This window comes from Scyliorhinus canicula, chromosome 5, assembly GCF_902713615.1.
Source record: "Scyliorhinus canicula chromosome 5, sScyCan1.1, whole genome shotgun sequence".
Lineage (NCBI taxonomy): Eukaryota > Metazoa > Chordata > Chondrichthyes > Carcharhiniformes > Scyliorhinidae > Scyliorhinus > Scyliorhinus canicula.
Window position 1 is genome coordinate 131,242,611 of NC_052150.1, and position 21,492 is coordinate 131,264,102.

Genomic DNA, 21,492 nt, shown 5'->3' on the forward strand with positions numbered 1-21,492 from the left:
ACAGCGGGCATGCGACGTGTTGGTGGCAAGATTCACCGCACGCGACGGCACCGCTGAACACCAACACTACCACCAGCATCGCCAGTCGCGCAGAAGGTCAGCACACAACGCCCCCCCCCCCCCCCCCCCCGCCCCCCGCTCTGCGTACACTGCCCCAGTTGGAAATCACCCTTACCACTGCGGCCAGACGGTATGGCACGACATTGATGGCTGTGTCAGCGGGTGTGATCAGTGCCATGTTGAATGATGACAGCCCGTTCTGCGATGAGCTGTGAGCTCAGAATCGTTAGACAAAGTCTGACTCATGGCACTAGCTGAACCATCCATCTCGGTGGTCACAGCGTTCGTCAGGGTAACTCCATCACGTGCCGCGTGGGGTAGCTATGGGAGGAGGTGGGGGGGGGGGGGGGGGTGGGGGGGGGGAGGGACTGCACACCCGGCACTGAAGTTTCACCGCTCGTCAACCCCAGCGACACTCGGTCACCATCACGATCCCTGTGGCAACGGAAAAATCACACGGTATTACATGTTAGGTGCAACAGTGAGTTTAATGGTTAACATTATCTACAGATGCCCTAGCCCCTACAACTAATCTGTGCCCTTCACCCGTGCCAACTTACTATGTGTCCCTCTTCGTTGCCTTACGGGCCCTACCACTACGTCTAAGTGAATCCCCAGATGATACAGCAGGAGTGGAGGCAGACTGCTGAGAATCACGCCCCGCGACATGTCTCCCCGTCAGCACTCGTTTCCTGGGGCGGCCCGGCCTTGATGGGCCAGGCTGCTCCGTGGGCATTTCGGATGATGTGGTGCCACCCTGCTCTGCCCGCTGCCCACCTGATGCACCAGGGATGGGACGGGGAGAGGCCGAGCGTTCAGGGACGTCCCGTGATGGAGTTAATGGGACGGGCCCCAGAACCTCCTCCTCCCTCGGGGAGCCCGGTGGCCCCCGGGCCTCACTGTGGGACGGAGTTGCGAGCGGGGAGGTGCCCCGTCACCCCACCGACACCTGGCGCTGCCAATCCTGGAGGCCTGCAACAGTATCGACCAGGGTCCGAAGGTTCGCTGAGACGGAGTCCAGGGAGTGAGACATTTCCGCCAGGGACTGTGCGACCTCAACCTGTGAGTGCGTGACGCCATCCAGCACGTGCGTCAGGCGATTGATGCTCTCCGCAACTGACTGCTGGGACTGTGCCATGGCGTGCTGGGACTGGGCCATGACCTGCTGAGACTCGGCCAGGGCCCGTAGCGCGCTGGTCATGTTGGCTCTGGCGCATTGCTGCCTGTGAGAGGGCAACCCTCTCCAGGGCCATGGATGACGCGTGCACATTAAGCCCAACGCCTTGCAGAACCTGACCCATGGCTGAAACCATTTCATCCATTGCCTCGACTATGGATGCCACCCGTGCGGTGTCGACCTGGGTGGCTGCCATGAGCGGCACCACCCCCTGCTCCTGGACACGGTTTGCCTCCTCTAACTGCGTCTGCAGCTGCTGGAAGACAGCCCTCATCCCGTCATTGTGTCCCTGGGTTTTAAAATGCATCAGCTGTGCGGGTGGGTCGAGTAAATCCAGGAACCTGGGAAACGTCTGGGAGCCAGCTGAATGCTGGGCCTGGGCTGCCATCTGACCGTCCAGCCCCTCGGTTGCTCCGACCTCCACCTGCTGTACCTGCTCAGCTGTGTGGTGCACACCAGACCGTGACCCAGGAGCCTCATCACTTAATTCACCAACCGAGATGAGTGTCTCTGGGATGGTGGATGGTGTGGGAGACAGCAGTGCCGCAAGCTCTAGGTCCTCATCCGTCATAATATCCGCATTGTTGTCGTCCCTAGTGGTTAGCACAACCGCCTCACGCCGCTGAGGTCCCAGGTTCGATCCCGGCTCTGGGTCACTGTCCGTGTGGAGTTTGCACATTCTCCCCGTGTCTGCGTGGGTTTCGCCCCCACAACCCAAAAAAATGTGCAGAGTAGGTGGATTGGCCACGCTAAATTGCCCCTTAATTGGAAAAAATAATTGGGTAATCTAAATTTATTAAAAAAAAGAAGAAAAAAAAGTCTGTGCCAAATGTTTGTAGTGTGGTTGCTTCACTCACAGACTTGCCGAAGAAGCGTCGGAAATTTCAGTGGACAGCGGAGTTTCAACAGGTATTTGACTGCCTGAAAGCTGTGATAACCAATGCTCCTGTGTTGGAGAATTACAAAGGACTCTGTGATCAGACTGAACTAATGTATCTGACTTTAAAGAGAAAAGCTGAGGCATAGAGAAATGGATGGATCATGCAGAGACCTTCTGTCCAAAGAGACTGTCAATCGAGAAGGATTCCAGTTGGAGGAAGAAGAACAAAAATGGACTATGTTATTATTAAATGTTTGCGTGTTCTGTTTTGTTTAAAAAAAACATATATTCATTGTCCATATTTCTTAAAGGAAAGTGAAAAGGTGAAAAATGAAACTATCTTGAAGTCGATGGGTTTTTTTCTTGGGGGAGGTGTCATGTTAGAGTATCTTTAAGAAATGGGTGTTTATAAAACAGCTGTAATGGATGTACCTTTAAGAAATGGGTGCTTATCAGTGATGTCAGTGTTTGGGTGGAGCTGGACTGCCTGTCTGCTTTTACTTTCGCTTTGGGCTGTCTGCTGCACGGTGTGTTCAGTTTCGTTTTAGATTTGGAGAAGCTGAAGTCACAGCAAAATGTGTATGAATCTCTGAAAGCTAAAGAATGTTCATTTGGTGATTTCAAAGTGGTAACTGCCCTCAGTAGAGAAGTTAAACCTGATGTCTTTCTGTAAAAAGGGTTCTTTTTTGTCTTATGGATGTTGCAAGGAAATATTAACAGTTACTTATAGTGTGCTGTATTCTTTGGGGAATTTATTGGTGTTGATAGTTGTTAATATGTTTCCTGTGGGTTTATTAAGTGTTAACTGGTTTCATAAATAAACATTGTTTTAATTTAATAGTACTGTAGATCTTTGTTGCATCACAACTGCAGAGTAGGCCCATGTGCTCCTTATACCACAATCTATTCAAAGTTATGGGTCAGGTAACTCCATGATATACTTTGGGGTTCTCTAAACCCTGGCCCGTAATACTACACACCTCCTCAGTTCTTCAGCAACCATTGCCCCAGCTTTACATTGTTTAAAAGGAATAGGAAACGACGCCCGCATGATTTCTCGCTGGGGAGTCGGTTAATTCCCAGGGGGCCATTGCATTCAACTTCAATCTCGCTAATGAGTTGGAAATGAATGCAAATGAGGGTTAATGATATGCTTGCCATATTTGGCATGATCGAGAAATCGCCATTGGGAGCGGGCAAGTTAGATAGCAAACTGATTTGAGCCCGGCGCAAATCTCAATTTTGACCTTTCCCGCTATTTAATTGGCTCCTTTTTTCTATCCCTCCTTTTTTAAATAGTGGGGTTACATTTTTCACCTTCAATCATCTAACATCCTTTTCTGTGGCACCTTATCGACTGCCTTTTGAAAATTTCAACAACTTCTGGTGTCCACACATGTGCAGTTAAAAACAAAAATCAGGAAGCTACTGTCAATTTGTCCTGTCCCTCAACAATCTGAGCTATACTGATACCTTGTTGAGAGATTTGACAATCAAATACCAAATGTCTCGATGAGTGCAATTCCACCAACATTCAACAAGGTCGCCACTGTCCCGGACAAAGCAGTCTTGCCTGATTGGCACCCTTTCCACAAACATTCGCTCCCTCCACTACTGATGCACTGTAGCAGCAGCGTTTACTATCCACAAGATGCAGTGCAGGAACTGGCTCCTTTGGTAAAACGTTTCGAATCCGACTGCTACCATCCAGTAGGATAAGGGGAGCAGACACATCTCCCCTTGGAAAACCGCCTCTTGGAAGTTCCCCTCCAAGTCACTTATCATCCTGACTTGTAACTATGTCGCCTTTGCTTCACTGTGCTGGGTCAAAATCCTGGAACTCCCTCCACATGGGTGTACTTACACCGTAGGGATTGCAGCTCACCGCCACCTTCTCAAGTGCAATTAGGGATGGACAATACATGCTGGCCTAGTCAACGACGTCCACATCCCATTAAAAAAATTCAAACACCTGAAAAGCGGCAAATTACTGTATTTGTCAGAAAAAGTTATACATTGCTCATTCAAACTAAAATTAGTTTTTAACAGTTTGGTAAATCTTAATTACTAGCAAACACTTACTCTAACACAGTTAATTTACTTTTATAAGTGTGGAGTCTCATTCTTTCCAATTTTAATTATTGTTGGAGATTTCTGAAAAAAATATTATCTTTTTTTTTGCTTTTTGTATATAATGTTATACTTCATTCAATGCGCTCACATGCACTTCCAGATTCTTCAATCTGATTGATCAAAGAGGCATGCTGCAACTTGTCCTGTACACGAGTCCCAAATCCCTTTTAGAAGGTGTAGCGCTGAAATGGATCACTATTTACTCTAAGGTACTGCAGAAAAGTCCCCTAAAAGTCTGTGAACATCTGTAAGCAGAATGACAGCAAAATTGGTGCTACATTTGTTTACAGGAGAGATTTGGACATAACTTCCAACTATGCAGTGAGGGAAAGTGCCGTTTCTTAACATCTGCGTGTCAGAAAGAGTTGATGCAGAAGGGCGTGAAGCTCATCCTCTGTGGATTTGACAGTTTCTTCGCTTTTTTCAAAAGGCTGGGACAACCTGGAGATTGAATTCTGAAAGCTGTTATTTAAGACAGGTGATGAGTTAAAAGTACTAACAACTAGCTGCTCCTTTTCTATTATGAGCACTTGCAATTAAAGCAGCTTGGCTTCTTTCTTGACAGGAAACAAAAAGACTGTTTACTGAGAAGGTACTTTTTCCAGTTGAAAGACACTAAAGGACATAGTCTTTCCAAATGATTAAAACATAGCAGGGGGATGTTTTAATCACCATGTTGTTCCTGTGATAGCCAACTGCACCATTTTACAAGAGAAAATTATTTAAATTGAAGAACGTGGAAACTGCAGAAACAATTACTTTTGCGCATTTTATGAGGCAACTTTTGTTTGTCAAAACCGCTGGCCACAATTTCACGGCGCCCCATCAGGTGCACACTGGAGCCGAACAGGTGTGAGATGGCCAGGCCGGGTGTCCGCCTCCGTGTTAATGTGCACTCTGCAATACTGCGCTCAGCCGCGCGTGCGGCAGTCAGAGCTGCACCCACCGACAATTAAAGCGCCAATCCACGCTGTTAAAGAGTCTATTGACGGAGCTTTTCAGTTCCCATACAATGTGGCACTCATTGCATGGGTAAAAGGGGCAGGTAGGCATTACGGCTTTAAAAAAAATCAATTTGTCATCCAAGGGTAGGATTAAAGGTTTTCGGAGCACAAGCGTTTCCAATTTATTTGCGGTTTTGCTGCTGTCATATTTCTAAGTTTTGGCAGATTTCCTTTCTAAACTGGTTCACTACAAATCTGTGCCAAAGTTCTAACAAAATCGATCAGTTTGTACAAACCATGGGGAACACTGACTGAATATGGGCCTTGCAATCCATGGCCATTTGGCATTTTGCCACTGTGATTACATTGGGAGAATCTGCTGTTGAGGGCAGGGGCTCTCTGAATGTCAGACTCCCATGACCTCGGCCTTCATTATGACCCAGCATACAGACACCGCATGAGGTTTGCCATTGGGGATGTGCAACTGACCCAGCAGTCAATGTAGAATATGACTAAACTCCTGCAGAATTAAAACATTTTTAAAACAGATTCCCAGACAAAAGGGAAAAATCACACTTCATTTGTCCAAACAGTCCAAAGATGTGCGGGTTAGGTGGATTGGCCATGCTAAATTGCCCGTAGTGTAAGGTTAATGGGGGGATTGTTGCGTTACGGGTATACGGGTTACGTGGGTTTAAGTAGGGTGATCATTGCTCGGCACAACATCGAGGGCCGAAGGGCCTGTTCTGTGCTGTACTGTTCTATGTTCTATGTTCTATTTGCAATCTCCAGCACACCATCCACTCACTTCGCTCCCGTACAACGGCAACTAGTTCTAGCTGCGTCACCTCAGCTGGTCAGTCCAGAGCTGTGGCAGGTAGACCTGATGCGCCCTTGATGCCATGGGTGTCCACCACGTTGGAGCATTCTGCTCTCTGCAGTTCATTAGTCCCATTCCAGAGAGTTGAACACATGGGTTACAGTCCCAGCGCAAAGGGTGCAGCACTCTCTGTGCTGCCAGTGTTCAGCTGAGATGTTAATCCGAGACCACCACGAATACCCTCTCAGATGGTTGCTAATGATCCAATATTGCTGTCTATGGGAGCTTGCTGTGTGCAAATTGACTGACGGGCACACTTTCCACACTATATCAGTGGCCACACTTCAAAAAGCGGTCAGGCACTGTGGGATATCTTGGTGTTGGAGAACTGTTTAATTGTTTATTTTTCTTTCTGCACTGACATAAGTAGCTGGAGGGCGTCCCTTCCCCAACTCCTTTCCCCTCCTCCCACCTACAGTTTCCTCACTGCTGCCACATAGTTTAGTTGGATCATTGGCAGATGCTGGGCAGCACCTGTAGATTTTAGAGGCATATTTCAGACCTGCTGTATACAATTTGAATTCGTGAAGGTTTTAGTCAGGATCAGTTCTTAGATGAAAAGCTGCAGGGTGGGATTTTCTACGCCCCCACAACATGTATGGTGGAGTCGGCCTGCCATCAGCTGGATCAGACTGGATCTTCCAGTCCCACTGCTGTCAATGGGGTTTTCCGTTGTTTGCACTCTTCGCTGCCAGGGAACCCACGGGGGGGGGGGGGGGGGGGGGTGGGGGTGATGTCAGCAGGACCAGAAGAGCCCACCAGCGGGAATGGCTGGAAAATCTTGCCACAGCATTAACACTTCTTAGGCCCGAGAGGGCCCTATTGCTGGCTCTCTAACCAGCCCCAGCACTCCACCCCCACAACAGTATAATCAGACCCTATTTCCAGTTCTCTCCAGCTTTGGCAAAGAGTCACCCAGCCTTGAAATGTTAGCTCCCTTCTCTCTCCACAGATGCTGTCAGACCTGCTGAGATTGTCCAGTATTTTCAGTTTTTGCTTTGTAGTAACACCCAATTAGTATCAATGTTGTAGGACCTATCTGATTTCCCACTGGAAGTTGAATTGAAGTTACTAAGTTCCTGGAATATACCACTGAACCCGGCGCCCGACATCCTCTTGCCTCCACACCCGTCGCTCCTTCACCCCACCCCACATCCTCGACCCGGCCAACAGGCGCATTCCACGCTGGGCCTTAAGTGGTCCACCAGATATTGTGTTTCTTACGGAATGTTGGGTCGAAGTGGGTTCCACATCTGCTGCTGTTTCCATCCAGCACATGCCTGGGCACCCCATGAAATTCAGCTTGATGTTTATGAAAGAATCTAAAAGATGGCAAACTCTGTAATAACACAACAAATGCTCTAAATGGGAAGCATGGAGCCTATTGGTCTCAAAGAGGTCAAAGGCTGTTCATTATTCTTCTGGGCATTTAACCACAAAAATGCCAGGTACAGACAATGATAGCCACCTCTCAATACTACCAGAGTTTAACCTGCCAAAGTTTCAAAACCATCTTCCAAGCCCCGTTGACTTCTGGATGCAGACTCAGAATTTTTTCCCTCTTTCAATGTTCCAAAATTCCCTCAGTATTTCATTTACTATCTAATCACAAGGTCACTCCAATGCTTCCAGGCCGACAGTCCTCCTTCTCCGTTACAGCTTCACCGATGTTTCCAGAACATCCCTTTTAGTGTTTCTGAAAAAAACCAGAACTCCTTTCCCGGTGCTTACATACTTTGAAACCCAATCTCCTTGTAGTCAGACCTTGATTCCTCTTCTCAATAATCGCCAAAACACCCCTATTGCTGATGGATCAGCATCCACAGTTAGAAAACTTGGTACAGTGTCTGCTAACTCACAGCAAGTAACATCTCACAGATCTTCAATACTTTCGACCCTAGTGTTTTATCACATTTGCAAGTTAGTAATGCCTCTTGCTTTGGAAAGGCAATGGTCAGCTGTTCTGAGGTACATTTGTAACAACAGATTAGCAATATGATCTCATCAACAAGACTGTTCATATTTCAAGAGTGAAATGTTGTCTGACAAGTTGTGAATGAAGCAACATTCCACCAAGTCCTGTGGTATCAAATTATCTACCTGTATGCGGTACAGTAAAACAAAGCTAGCTTGCACCAGTGCACCTGCCAACACATTCTAGTAATTGCAACGTCCTAAACTGCTTTTTCACCAGTGAAAAGCAGATTGTGAGGGTTTTCAGTTTGCAGTAAATACATTCTTAGCAAAAATAACTGCAGGAATGTATTCATTTTCAAAGGATTTAAGTGGCGGTCAATATGGTAGCTAAAATTGTCTCATGCAAGATGCACCTTTACTTTTGTACAATTTAAAAGAGAATTTCAGGATAAGTTTACCAATTTAAACAGGAAATATTGTGACTTAATGACACATTTGTTTCCAGCACCACCTCTTGTTATCCTGAAATGGAAGGTGTAAAGGGTTAATATCAGGAACATACATAATGCTGATGTAATAATAATGTCAGATCATATGACTGAAAAGCGTTACAGAAGGAAAAGAAGCTCCAGTCTTGTGTAGAGGTTGTTGCTGCTCTTCCCACACTGAGAGCATAAGGCAAACTTTAAACTATTCCCAAGCAAATTACTGCAGATGCTGGAATCTGAAACAAAAACAGAAAACACTGGACAAACTCAGCAGGTCTGACAGCATCTGTGGAGAGAGAACGGAGCTAACGTTTTGAGTCTGGATGACTCTTTGTCAAAGCTAGAGAAAAATAGAAATAGGATGATATTTATACTGTTTTGTGAGGGGGGGGGGGGGGGTGTAGACCAGTGGGGCCGGTTAGAGGGCCAGCGATAGGTGGAAATTGACAAAGATATTGTTGGCAAAAAGGCAAAGGAATTGGAAATGGTGGTGATAATGACTAAGAAGGGTGCTGGTAATGGCATATTAAGAGATTAGAATGTGTTAATGGCACAACAGAGGTAAGCAGTGTGTCAAGGGCAACTTGGAACAGTGAGCTGATGGTCCTAGTAGGGTGGGGTGGGAGAAGGGGAGAAAATGGTGAGAGACAAATGGATTGATGGAAATGAAAATAAATTGATAGAAATAAAAATGGGGTGAAGGTGGAGGTGAGAGTTCACAATCTGAAGTTGTTGAATCATAGAATCCCTACAGTGCCAAAGGAGGCCATTCAGCCTATCGAGTCTGCACCGACCCTCTGGAAGACCACTCTGCCTAGGCACACTCCCCCCACCCTGCCCTTGTAACCCAACCAAACCTGCACATCTTTGGACATTAATGGGCAATTTAACATGTTCAATACATCTACACATTTTTGGACTGTGGGAGGAAACTGGAACAACCAGAGGAAACCCACGCAGACATGGGGAGAATTCGACATGGACAGTCACCCTAGGCCGGAATTGAGCCCACGTCCCTGGTTCTGTGAGGCAGCAGTGCTAACCACTGTGCCACCGTGCTGCAATGAAAATAAATTGATAGAAATAAAAATGGGGTGAAGATGGAGGTGAGAGTTCAACGCAATGTTAAGTCTGGAAGGCTGTAACGTGCAAAATGTATAAATACTTGCTGTAAACAATGAGTAATAGTTTTAAGAAACTACAGATGCTACTCGAGCATCATATTTTGGGAGAATAGGCTATCCCCAAAAAACCCTCTTGACACCAAACACACAATAAAACAGAAGAAAGGAAGAGATTGAGTGTGAGATCTTTGTTTTAATAATTTCAGTCTCAGAAATATGAAAGATGGTTGTCCTGAACAAGAGGCCAATTAACCCCAACAAAAATATGTAGAATCTATATCTTCCTAATTTTGATCAATAGATGTCATGGAAAGCTTGATTCTCAAGAGTTCTTTTGAATTGATGTTATATCGTGAGTAACACTAAACTAAATTCAAATGACCTGAAGAATCTTTTCTCTGCATGAACACCACTTTTCTAACTTTTTATGAATTTAATTTACAAAATTTCCACCTGGTAATGTTTGATTGTTGTGATATTGTAGGAGTTTATCATTTTATTGCCCAAGAGAAAGGTGATTACATGTCAATATGCTCAGTATGCATCCCTGTCACCCACATGGCCCCTGGTGGTCTGATTGGTGCCTAGTGCTATAATCATTCTTTCCTTGCATTGTACTGTGAGGAGGGCTGGGGACAGGGTGGAATAGAAATATGTGGCTTCGTTCTGATCACCTTGTTGTCTTCTCCCTTTCACCTTTTTCGAGCCGTTTGTCTTTCTCTCTATTCTGTCACTTTTCATTCCCACTCTTCTACTTCATTTCTTACAGCTCTCCCAATTCCTTTCTCATGTTCATTTATTTTTCTTCACTTTTCTCATTCCTTATAATTTCTAGCTCCTCCTCATGACTTACAAACATTTCATTCTCCTCTTTCACCAGCCAGCTGGTCAAGCAGGACTTAGCACAAACAATCAAGTAGACAATTATCGCTTCTCGGCTTTTTGGCTAAGATCAAGCATAGGATCAAGTCCAAGATCAGGTGCAATGCCTGTTCTTTTCAGCTTGGATCTTGTTTGTCTCTTTTGTGGTGACCATGAATTGAATTCGAATTGTTTTTTGGATCAAGCAAGGGGATGGATTATGGGCTTGCCCCGTCCACTCTGTGCATTGGCCTTGTAACTCTGAGAAAGGAACAACATCTTTTAAAAAATCAACCAGTTGGGACTCAATTGGGCTAGTGGGTAAGCACACAGTTAGGACAGGAAAGGACTGGCGCAAACAAGCAGAATCAATCAAAGCACTCTGGATAGATTGGGAAACACTTGATTGAGAGGGCAGCAGGTTGGTTGGTCATGAAGAACTTGAGTATCAGTGGATGAGTAGTTGGGCTGCAAAGTACTCAAAGTAGATACGTGTGGGGAAGACTGGGGTTAAAAGGGTTCAGGCTAGCCAGAGTATGATTTTCAAAGCTTATCCTGACTGAGCAGGATTCTACTCCCACCCTCAGCCAAGTATGTCCCTCTAAGCCTTTCCTCAGGTGTAACAGAACTCTGTCTCTGGAATTCTTTTGTCCAATAGTGTAGGGAATTTTGCTCATCAGAGCTCAGCTTCGCTGGGTCGGTCCTGTGATTTACCAAAGGCAGTATCCTACAACCAGTTGAGCATGGGAACCTGCACCACAGGATGTCAAAAACTTAGGTATAAATACAATTTAGAGCTTGCAAGCTGTATCCCAATACATCGGAAAAAACAGCCTTGAACAAACCCAAATTGAAAACAAAGAGGAAAATGCTGGAGAAGCTTTGACAAAGGGTCATCTCAACTCGAAACGTTAGCTCTTTTTTCTCTCTACAGATGCTGCTGTTATACCGTCAATTCACTGTGAGACCATGAGAAAGAGTGAACATTAGGCTTTAATATCCATGAACTCGCCTGCCAGAGTCGGCTGTACAAATGAGTACCACCCACAGGTGGCCGGACTATATATGGCCCCAGTGAGGGCGGAGCCAGAGGGGGAGCCCACCGGGGTGCCAGTACAGTACCCGGAAGTAGCCCGTATCATCACTTCCAGGTCATGGGTCACATCATTATACAGAAAGCTCATGCATTAAGTGAAATACATTCACCACATTCACCCCCTGTTTAAAAAAAAATCAAGTGCAGCTGGGGTGGCGTGGGGTCATTAGAGATTCAGTCTGTCTGGAGGCCGGATCATTCTTTTACACCTCCTCAGATCTGGTGATGCGGCAGGCACGGTCGTTGCCCATGGTGACTTTGGGGGCATCGTGTCTGGAGCTTGAGACTCAGTCCGGCATGTCGGAGACGGTTGGTGAGTGGGGGTAGGCAAGGGGGCGGCGGGTGGCGGCAGTGCCGGTATGGGCCAAGACAGAAGACCCAGGGGGACGTAAGGGGCACAGGGGGTGGCTGTAGGCAACGGGGAGGGGGGTGCGTTGGCAGGGGAACCAGCTGGTGCCAGATCTCGTAGGGAGACCGTATCGTGCCGTCCATCCTGGTGCGCGATGTAGGTGTACTGGGGGTTGGCGTGCAGCAGCTGGACCCTCTCGACCAGGGGGTCGGTCTTATGGCTCCTCATGTGCCTCCGAAGAAGGACAGATCGCTGAGTTGTCAGCCAGGATGGAAGCGAGACCCCGGAGATGGACGTCCTAGGGAAGAGAAACAAGCGATTGTGAGGGTTCTCATTCGTGGCTGTGCAGAGGAGTGATCTAATGTAGTGGAAGGCGCCGGGGAGGACCTCCTGCCAGCGGGGCGTCGGGAGACTTCTAGACCGGAGGGCCAGAAGGACTGCCTTCCATAGCGTTGTGTTCTCCCTCTCCACCTGCCCGTTTCCCTGCGGGTTATAGATCGTAGTCCTGCTCGACGCGATGCCTTTGCTGTGCAGGTAATGATGTAGCTCGTCGCTCATGTGAACGAGGAGCCCCAGTCGCTGTGGACGTACGCAGGGAAACCGAACAGTGTGAAGATGCTGTGCAGTGCCTTTATCACAGTGGCAGAGGTCATGTCGGGGCAGGGAACTGCGAAGGTCAAGCGGGAGTACTCGTTGACGATGGTTATAAAGTATATATTACGGTTGGTGGAGGGGAGGGGCCCTTTGAAGTCCATACTTAGGCGCTGAAAGGGCCGTGAGGCCTTTACCAGGCGGGCCTTGTCTGGCCGGTAGAAGTGCGGTTTGCACTTCACGCAGACCTGGCAGTCCCTGGTCATGGCCTTGACCTCCTCAGGGGAGAAGGGCATATTTCTGGCCTTAATAAAATGGGTAAGCCAGGTGACCCCCGGGTGACAGAGGTCATTGTGGATCGCCCGAAGTCGGTCATCTTGTGCGCTGGCACATGTGAATTCGGACAGGGCATCTGGGGGCTCGTTGAGCTTCTCAGGACGATACATGATATCGTAATTGTAGGTGGAGAGTTTGATCCTACACCTTAGGATTTTGTCATTTTTTATTTTGCCCCATTGTGCGTTGTCAAACATGAAGGCAAACGACCGCTGGTCAGTGACGAGGGTGAACCTCCTACCGGCTAGGTCGTGCCTCCAGTGCTGCACGGCTTCCACTATGGCTTGTGCTTCCGAGGAGTGTGGGATCTCGGAAGCGTGGAGGGTTCTAGAGAAGAATTCTACTGCCTGGTTCAGTGTGGCGGCTAGTGCGACGTCTGATGCATCTCTACCTGAAAGGAGATGGACTCGTCCACCGCGTGCATAGCGGCCTTGGTGATTTTGGTCTTGATGCGGCTGAAGGCCAAGCGGGCCTCAGCCGTCAGGGGAAAAGTGGTGGTTTGAATAAGTGGGTGGGCTTTATCCTCATAGTTGGGGATCCACTGGGCGTAGTAGGAGAACAGCCCCAGGCATCGTTTGAGGGCCTTGAGGCTGTGGGGAAGGGGGAGTTCCGTGAGGGGGCGCATACGGTCGGGGTCGGGCCCTATGACTCCATTCTCCACGACGTAGCCGAGCATGGCCAGTCGTGTAGTGTGGAAAACGCGCTTCTCTTTGTTGTACGTGAGGTTGCGGGATTGGGTGGTCTGGAGGAACCTCTGAAGGTTGGCGTCATGGTCCTGCTGATCATGGCCGCAGATTATGACATTGTCCAAGTATGGGTATGTAGCCCGCAAACCGTACTGGTCCACCATTCGGTCCATCGTTCTCTGAAAGATTGAGACCCCGTTAGTGACACCGAAGGGGACCCTGAGGAAGTGGAAGCGTTGGTCGGCTGCTTCAAAAGCAGTGTAGTGGCGTTCTTCTGGGTGGATTGGGAGCTGGTGGTAGGCCGACTTCAGTTCGACCGTTGAGAACACACGGTACTGTGCGATCTGGTTGACCATTTCCACAATGGGGGGGAGGGGGTACGCATCCAGTTGCGTGAACCAGTTAATAGTCTGGCTGTAGTCTACAACCATCCGGTTCTTTTCCCCGGTCCGGATGACCACCACTTGCGCTCTCCAGGGGCTGTTGCTAGTCTCGATGAACCCTTCACTCAACAGTCGCTGGACCTTCGACTTGATAAAAGCCATACCTTGGGAACTGTACCGCCTGCTCCTGGCGGTGATGGGCTTACAGTCGGGAGTGAGGTTCACAAAGAGCGAAGGGGGGGGGGGGGAGACCTTGAGGGTTGCGAGGCTGCATACCGTGAGAGGGGGGTAAGGGTCCGCCAAACTGCAGAGTCAGTCTTCAGTGACTGGAAGTCTAATCCAAGCAGTAGGGTGGGGGGGGGGGGGGGGGGGGGGGGGTGAGGTGAGAACATAAGAACATAAGAACTAGGAGCAGGAGTAGGATATCTGGCCCCTCGAGTCTGCTCCGCCATTTAATGAGATCATGGCTGATCTTTTGTGGACTCAGCTCCACTTTCTGGCCCGAACACCATAACCCTTCATCCCTTTATTCTTCAAAAAACTATCTACATCTTAAAAACATTTAATGAAAGAACCTCAACTGCTTCACTGGGCAAGGAATTCCATAGATTCACAACCCTTTGGGTGAAAACGTTCCTCCTAAACCCAGTCCTAAATCTACTTCCCCTTATTTTGAGGCTATGCCCCCTAGTTCTGCTTTCACCCGCCAGTGGAAACAACCTGCCCGCATCTGTACTATCTATTCCAATCATAATTTTAGATGTTTCTATAAGATCCCCCCTCATCCTTCTAAATTCCAACGAGTACAGTCCCAGTCTATTCAACCTCTCCTCGTAATCCAACCCCTTCAACTCTGGGATTAACCTCATGAATCTCCTCTGCACACCCTCCAGTGCCAGTACGTCCTTTCTCAGGTAAGGAGAACAAAACTGAACACAATACTCCAGGTGTGGCCACACTAACCCTTGATACAATTGCAGCATGACCTCCTTAGTCTTAAACTCCATCCCTCTAGCAGTGAAGGACAAAATTCCATTTGCCTTCTTAATCACCTGTTGCACCCGTAAACCAACTTTTTGCGAATCATGCACTAGGACACCCAGGTCTCTCTGCACAGCAGCATGTTTTAATATTTTATCATTTAAATAATAATCCCTTTTGCTGTTATTCCTACCAAAATGGATAACCTCTCATTTGTCAACATTGTATTCCAACTGCCAGACCCTAGCCCATTCACTTAACCTATCCGAATCCCTCTGCAGACTTCCGGTATCCTCTGCACTTTTTGCTTTACCACTCATCTTAGTGTCGTCTGCAAACTTGGACACATTGCACTTGGTCCCCAACTCCAAATCATCTATGTAAATGGTGAACAATTGTGGGCCCAACACTGATCCCTGATCACTGATCCACTAGCTACTGATTGCCAACCAGAGAAACACCCATTAATCCCCACTCTTTGCTTTCTATTAATTAACAAGTCCTCTATCCATGCTACTACTTTACCCTTAATGCCATGCATCTTTATCTTATGCAGCAACCTTTTGTGTGGCAACTTGTCAAAGGCTTTCTGGAAATCCAGATATACCACATCCATTATCTACCGCATTGGTAATGTCCTCAAATAATTCCACTAAATTAGTTAGGCACGACCTGCCCTTTATGAACCCATGCTGCGCCTGCCCAATGGGACAATTTCCATCCAGATGCCTCGCTATTTCTTCCTTGATGATAGATTCCAGCATCTTCCCTACTACCGAAGTTAAGCTCACTGGCCTATAATTACCCACCTTATGCCTACCTCCTTTTTTAAACAGTGGTGTCACGTTTGCCAATTTCCAATCTGCCGAGACCACCCCAGAGTCTAGTGAATTTTGGTAAATTATCACTAGTGCATTTGCAATTTCTCCAGCCATCTCTTTTAGCACTCTGGGATGCATTCCGTCAGGGCCAGGAGACTTGTCTGCTTTAGTCCCATTAGCTTGCCCATCACTACCTCCTTAGTGATAACAATCATCTCAAGGTCCTCACATGTCATAGCCTCATTTCTATCAGTAACTGGCATGTTATTTGTGTCTTCCACTGTGAAGACCAACCCAAAAAACTTGTTCAGTTCCTCAGCCATTTCCTCATCTCCCATTATTAAATCTCCCTTCTCATCCTCTAAAGGACCAATATTTACCTCAGCCACTCTTTTTTGTTTTAAATATTTGTAGAAACATTTACTATCTGTTTTTATATTCTAAGCAAGTTTACTCTCATAATCTATCTTACTCTTCTTTATAGCTTTTTTAGTAGCTTTCTGTTGCCCCCTAAAGATTTCCCAGTCCTTTAGTCTCCCACTAATCTTTGCCACTTTGTATGCTTTTTCCTTCAATTTGATACTCTCCCTTATTTCCTTAGATATCGACGGTCGATTTTCCCTCTTTCTACCGTCCTTCCTTTTTGTTGGTATAAACCTTTGCTGAGCACTGTGAAAAATCGCTTGGAAGGTTCTCCACTATTCCTCAACTGTTCCACCATAAAGTCTTTGCTCCCAGTCTACCTCAGCTAGCTCTTCTCTCATCCCAGTGTAATCTCCTTTGTTTAAGCACAAAACACTAGTGTTTGATTTTATCTTCTCACCCTCCATCTGTACTTTAAATTCCACCATATTGTGATCACTCCTTCCGAGAGGATCCCTAACTATGAGATCATGAATCAATCCTGTCTCATTACACAGGATCAGATCTAGGACCGCTTGTTCCCTTGTAGGTTCCATTACATACTGTTCTAGGAAACTATCGCGGATACATTCTATAAACTCCTCCTCAAGGCTGCTTTGACCGACCTGGTTAAACCAATCAACATGTAGATTAACATCCCCCATGATAATTGCTGTACCATTTCTACATGCATCAGTTATTTCTTTGTTTATTGCCTGCCCCACCATAATGTTACTATTTGGTGGCCTATAAACTACTTCTATCAGTGACTTTTTCGCCTTCCTATTCCTGATTTCCACCCAAATGGATTCAACCTTATCCTCCATAGCACCAATGTCATCCCTTTCTATTGCCCGGATGTCATCCTTGAATAACAGATCTACACCACCTCCCTTACCATCCACTCTGTCCTTCCAAACAGTTTGATACCCTCGGATATTTAACTCCCAGTTTTGACAATACTTTAACCATGTTTCAGTAATGGCCACTAAGTCATAGTCATTCACGATGATTTGCGCCATCAACTCATTTACCTTATTCTGAATACTAGGGAGGACGTACAACTTAAAACGGACATACTCGCGTGGTTAGCGATACAGAACCCCCGGATCTGGCGTATATGGGAAGGGAGCAGTGCCTTACCATGTCAGGGTGAACAAAACTTTCCGTGCTCCCGGAGTCAAAAAGGCAGGGGGTCTCGTGCCCATTGACCCGGACGACCATCACTGAGTTTTTCAAGCGCTTCAGCTGCGACTGGTCGAGGGTGACTGCGCCCAGCTGCGGGTAGCCAGCGCTGTCAGTGTAGTCGGGGTCACAAAATGGCCGCCCCCATGAGTCACACGAATCGGGCTGGGTTGAAAATGGCGACCAAGATGGCGGCCCCCATGAGTCGCACATGTCGGACCAGGTCGAAGATGGCGTTCAAGATGGCCGCCCCCATCGGTCGCATGTGTCGGCTGTTGTTGGAGCCGGTGGGCAATATGGCAGCCCCCACGAGTCGCACGAGGCAGTCACGTTGCGGGGTCTGTGGGCCTGTGAGTCCACAGGTCGGGCATGGTGAGTGTTCGATTTCTGGGCTTTAGGTCGGCCTAGACAGACTCTGGCGAAGTGTCCCTTTTCCCCCACAGTCGCTGCACGTCGCTGTGCAGGCTGGGCAATGCTGCCGGGGGTGTTGCCCCTGACCGCAGAAGTAGCATGCGGTTCCCCGGGCTGGACTGGCAGCCGCACAGCACAGGTCTGCGACGTTGTCGGGTCCGACGGGGGTTGCGATGATGGCATCCACGAGGGGTTCGCCGAGTCCGCGGGGAATGCACTGAGGTTCTGGTAGGCCACCTCTAACGAAGTAGCTAGCTTTACCGTGTCCCGCAGGTCAGTGGTCCCGTTTTGCAGCAAGCGCTGCTTACTGGAAAACGGGACCACTGTTCGATCAGACCCCAGCCCCGTAGGTGTCCCGGATCTGTAGGTTCATGTGTTCCTCCGCCGTCACGTCCAGGTAGCTGCAGTTCCTCGTGAGTAGAGTCAGTTTTTCCAGGTACTCATCTAGCGATTCCCCAGCGCGTTGACGGCGAGTCGTGAGGAGATGTCGGGTGTACACCTCGTTTACAGCCTTCACGAAATGCGCCTTGAGGGTTGCAACCACCGCCTCGTACGTGGCCGCTTTCTTGACCATCACGGAGATTCGATGGCTCACCCGAGCGTGGAGGAGTCGCAGCTTGAGGGTTTCAGTGGGAGGCGTTGTGAAGGAATCGAGGTAGGCCTCGAAGCAGCAAAGCCAATGTTCAAAGATCTCCTTGGCTTCTGATGCGCGAGCATCAAGTTCGAGCTTATCTGGCTTTAGAGTGGTTTCCATGATGCCGTCTATGGATATTAAATTGTTATACCATCAATTCACTGTGAGACCGTGAGAACGAGTGAACATTAGGCTTTAACGTCCATGAACTCGCCTGCCAGCATCAGCTGTACAAATGAGTGCCACCCACAGGTGGCCGGACTCTATATGGCCCCGGTGAGGGTGGAGCCAGAGGCGGAGGCCACCGGGGTTCCAGTACAGTACCTGGAAGTAGCCCGTATCATCACTTCCAGGTCATGGGTCACATCATTATACAGACAGTACAGACAGTTCATGCATTAGGTGAAATACATTCACCACAGCTGCCAAACGTGCTGAGATTTTCCAGCATTTTCTCTTTGGTTTCCGATTCCAGCATCCGCAGTAATTTGCTTTTATCCAAATGGAAAAGTCTCTGTTGTTGAGAAATTTCAATATTTGAGGAGAACAGAGTCAATTTCCTTCAGGACAAGCAAGCATGGCAAAGCAAAGCCAATGCCTCATCCATCACTCCAACACCAACTTTCTGCTGAACACTCATCTGTCAAAAAGACAGGATAATCCATGAGCAGTGCAGGAAATGGAGAAAATAGAGCTAGTTTTAACCTCCTTCCCCAGGACAGGCCAGGACTGGGGGAGATGAAATTAAAATAGAAAGAGAATTGGAGATCCCCAACTACCTCCAACAGTGATGCAAGCAGGTAAGTTGCTCTCCAAAGGTGGTTACCGAATTTAAATACTGTAATAGGTTGAGGTACCTCAAATCCTGCAATTTTAGGACGAAGTCCGTGCCAGATTTTGGAATTTGCCAGTGTGCAGAAAAAAAATCAAACACCTTAATTCAAATTTGAACACAGTGGGCAGGAATTTTCCTCCCCCTCTGTTCTGCAGCGGTGGAGGGAAGCTCGCCAGTGGCTGGCAGCAGGATGTTCTGGAATCGCCATTGTCATAGATCATAGAATTTACAGTGCAGAAGGAGGTCATTCGGCCCATCGAGTCTGCACCAGCTCCTGGAAAGAGCACCCTACCCAAGAGAGAGAGAGAGAGAGAGAGAAATACAGCACAGAACAGGCCCTTCGGCCCACGATGTTGTGCCGAACTTTTATCCTAGGTTAATCATAGAATTTTGGACACTAAGGGCAATTTATCATGGCCAATCCACCCAACCTGCACATCTTTGGACTGTGGGAGGAAACCGGAGCACCCGGAGGAAACCCACGCACACACGGGGAGGATGTGCAGACTCCACACAGACAGTGACCCAAGCCGGAATCGAACCTGGGACTCTGGAGCTGTGAAGCGATTGTGCTATCCACAATGCTACCGTGCTGCCCTCAATGGGGTTTCCCGCTGAATGCACCCCTCACCACTACAAAATCCACAGCAGGGGTGTGGCATTGTGGGACCATAGAATCCTACCTGTGTGAACTGCCAGAAAATACCGTTCCTTAATTCAGTGACTAGGAGATGTGGGAAAACCAACTGACAAGATTGCAAAGCACTTTAGGTTAACGGCCATGTTTCTGCCATATTAATACACCTCTCATGCATTGCATTTAATAACCCTTTCAGCCCTCCCCCACTTCCCTACATTAGCACATCCTGTTTAAAATTTTAAAATACCCAACTAAAATGGTGTTAACAATACCCTGTAGCTGTAACTGAAAACTCTTGCTTTTCTATTCATACAATATTATACAGTATTCCTTAATAACACACTTTGAATTGATTAGGGCCAGCTGCAAGAATATAACTAGTGCCCATAGAACTTAAAAGGCTTTTGGGAAAAGTACAATGTTTGAATTTTAGCCTGCGGGCTACTATTTGGGTGTCTTTAATGGCATCGAAACGCAACACAGGTACTTGTAGCAAGAATAGGCAAATGTCCTGATCCCAAGTACAGCATATAGCTAAATATTCTGCCCACTGGATTCTGCAAGAGTCTTTTGTTCTTTGTGGTCTCTGCTACACCTTAAATAAAAGTGAAATACTATGGAAAATAAAAACAGAAAATACTGGAAAGCCTCAGTGGGTCAGGAAGCAGCTGTGGGGAAAGAAACAGAGTTAATGTTCAAATCCAGTGCCACTCCAAAGAACAGTCCTATTGGACTCAACACATTAACTGTCTCTCTCCCCACAGATGCTGCCAGATGTGGTGGTGGAACAGGGGAACAAAATGTCCGTTTTTGACATGGCCGGTTTTTGTAGCCAGATATGAGGTACTCTACCTGTATTTTTACCTGTCATTTTAATTCTCTGCCCATTTTTATTTTAAATCCTCTGCCCTTGGCCTCCTATACTGTTCCAATAAAATTCAATTCCAGGGACAGCAATTCTCCATTTGGTATTTACCGCATTCCAAACTCAGTCAACAATTTCAGTACATACCTTCTGCCCAAACGGGCGCGATTCTCCGCTCCCCACGCCGGGTGGGAGAATAGCAGGAGGGCCGGGTGACTCATTTCACGCCCCCCTGGCGCCCCCCACGATTCTCCCATCCCCCCGCTCGGAAGAATCGCCGCTCGCCGTTTTTCACGGCGACCGCCGATTCTCCGACCCGGATGGGCCTAGCGTCTGCCGTTCCTGACCGGTTCACGACGGCGGCAACCACACCTGGTCGCTGCCGTCGTGAACATGGGCGCCAAAGGCCCGTTTGAAGCTTGTGGGGGGCGGAGAGGGGAGTGAGCACCACGGCCGTGCTCGGGAGGGGACTGGCCCGCGATCGGTGCCCACCGATCGTCGGGCCGGCATCTCAAAGCGATGCACTCTTTCACCTCCGCTGCCCATGCAAGATCAAGCCGCCACATCTTGCGGGACAGCGGAGGGGAAGACGACCACCGCGCATGCGTGGGTTTGAGCCGTCAGCCGTCGTGACGTCAGCCGTGCATGGGCGGGTTGGAGCCGGCACCTGCTTCAAATCTGTTAAATCTATAACTTTTTCCCATTCTGGGGGAAGATTTTTGACCTTTAATATTAATTATTTTTCTCTCTCCACGGATACTGCCTGATATGCTCAATATTTCCACCAGTTTTGTTTTCATTTAGGCGTACCAG

The 21,492-nt window shown here is 47.9% G+C and overlaps 1 protein-coding gene and 1 pseudogene across 2 annotated transcripts in view; one reads left to right on the top strand and one right to left on the bottom strand.

The window, feature by feature from the left end:
• Positions 1-21,492, bottom strand: part of epb41l4b (erythrocyte membrane protein band 4.1 like 4B) — a 506,687-nt gene that overhangs the window by 86,787 nt on the left and 398,408 nt on the right. The gene's annotated exons all lie outside the window — the stretch shown is intronic.
• Positions 10,530-10,748, top strand: LOC119966720 (annotated as a pseudogene).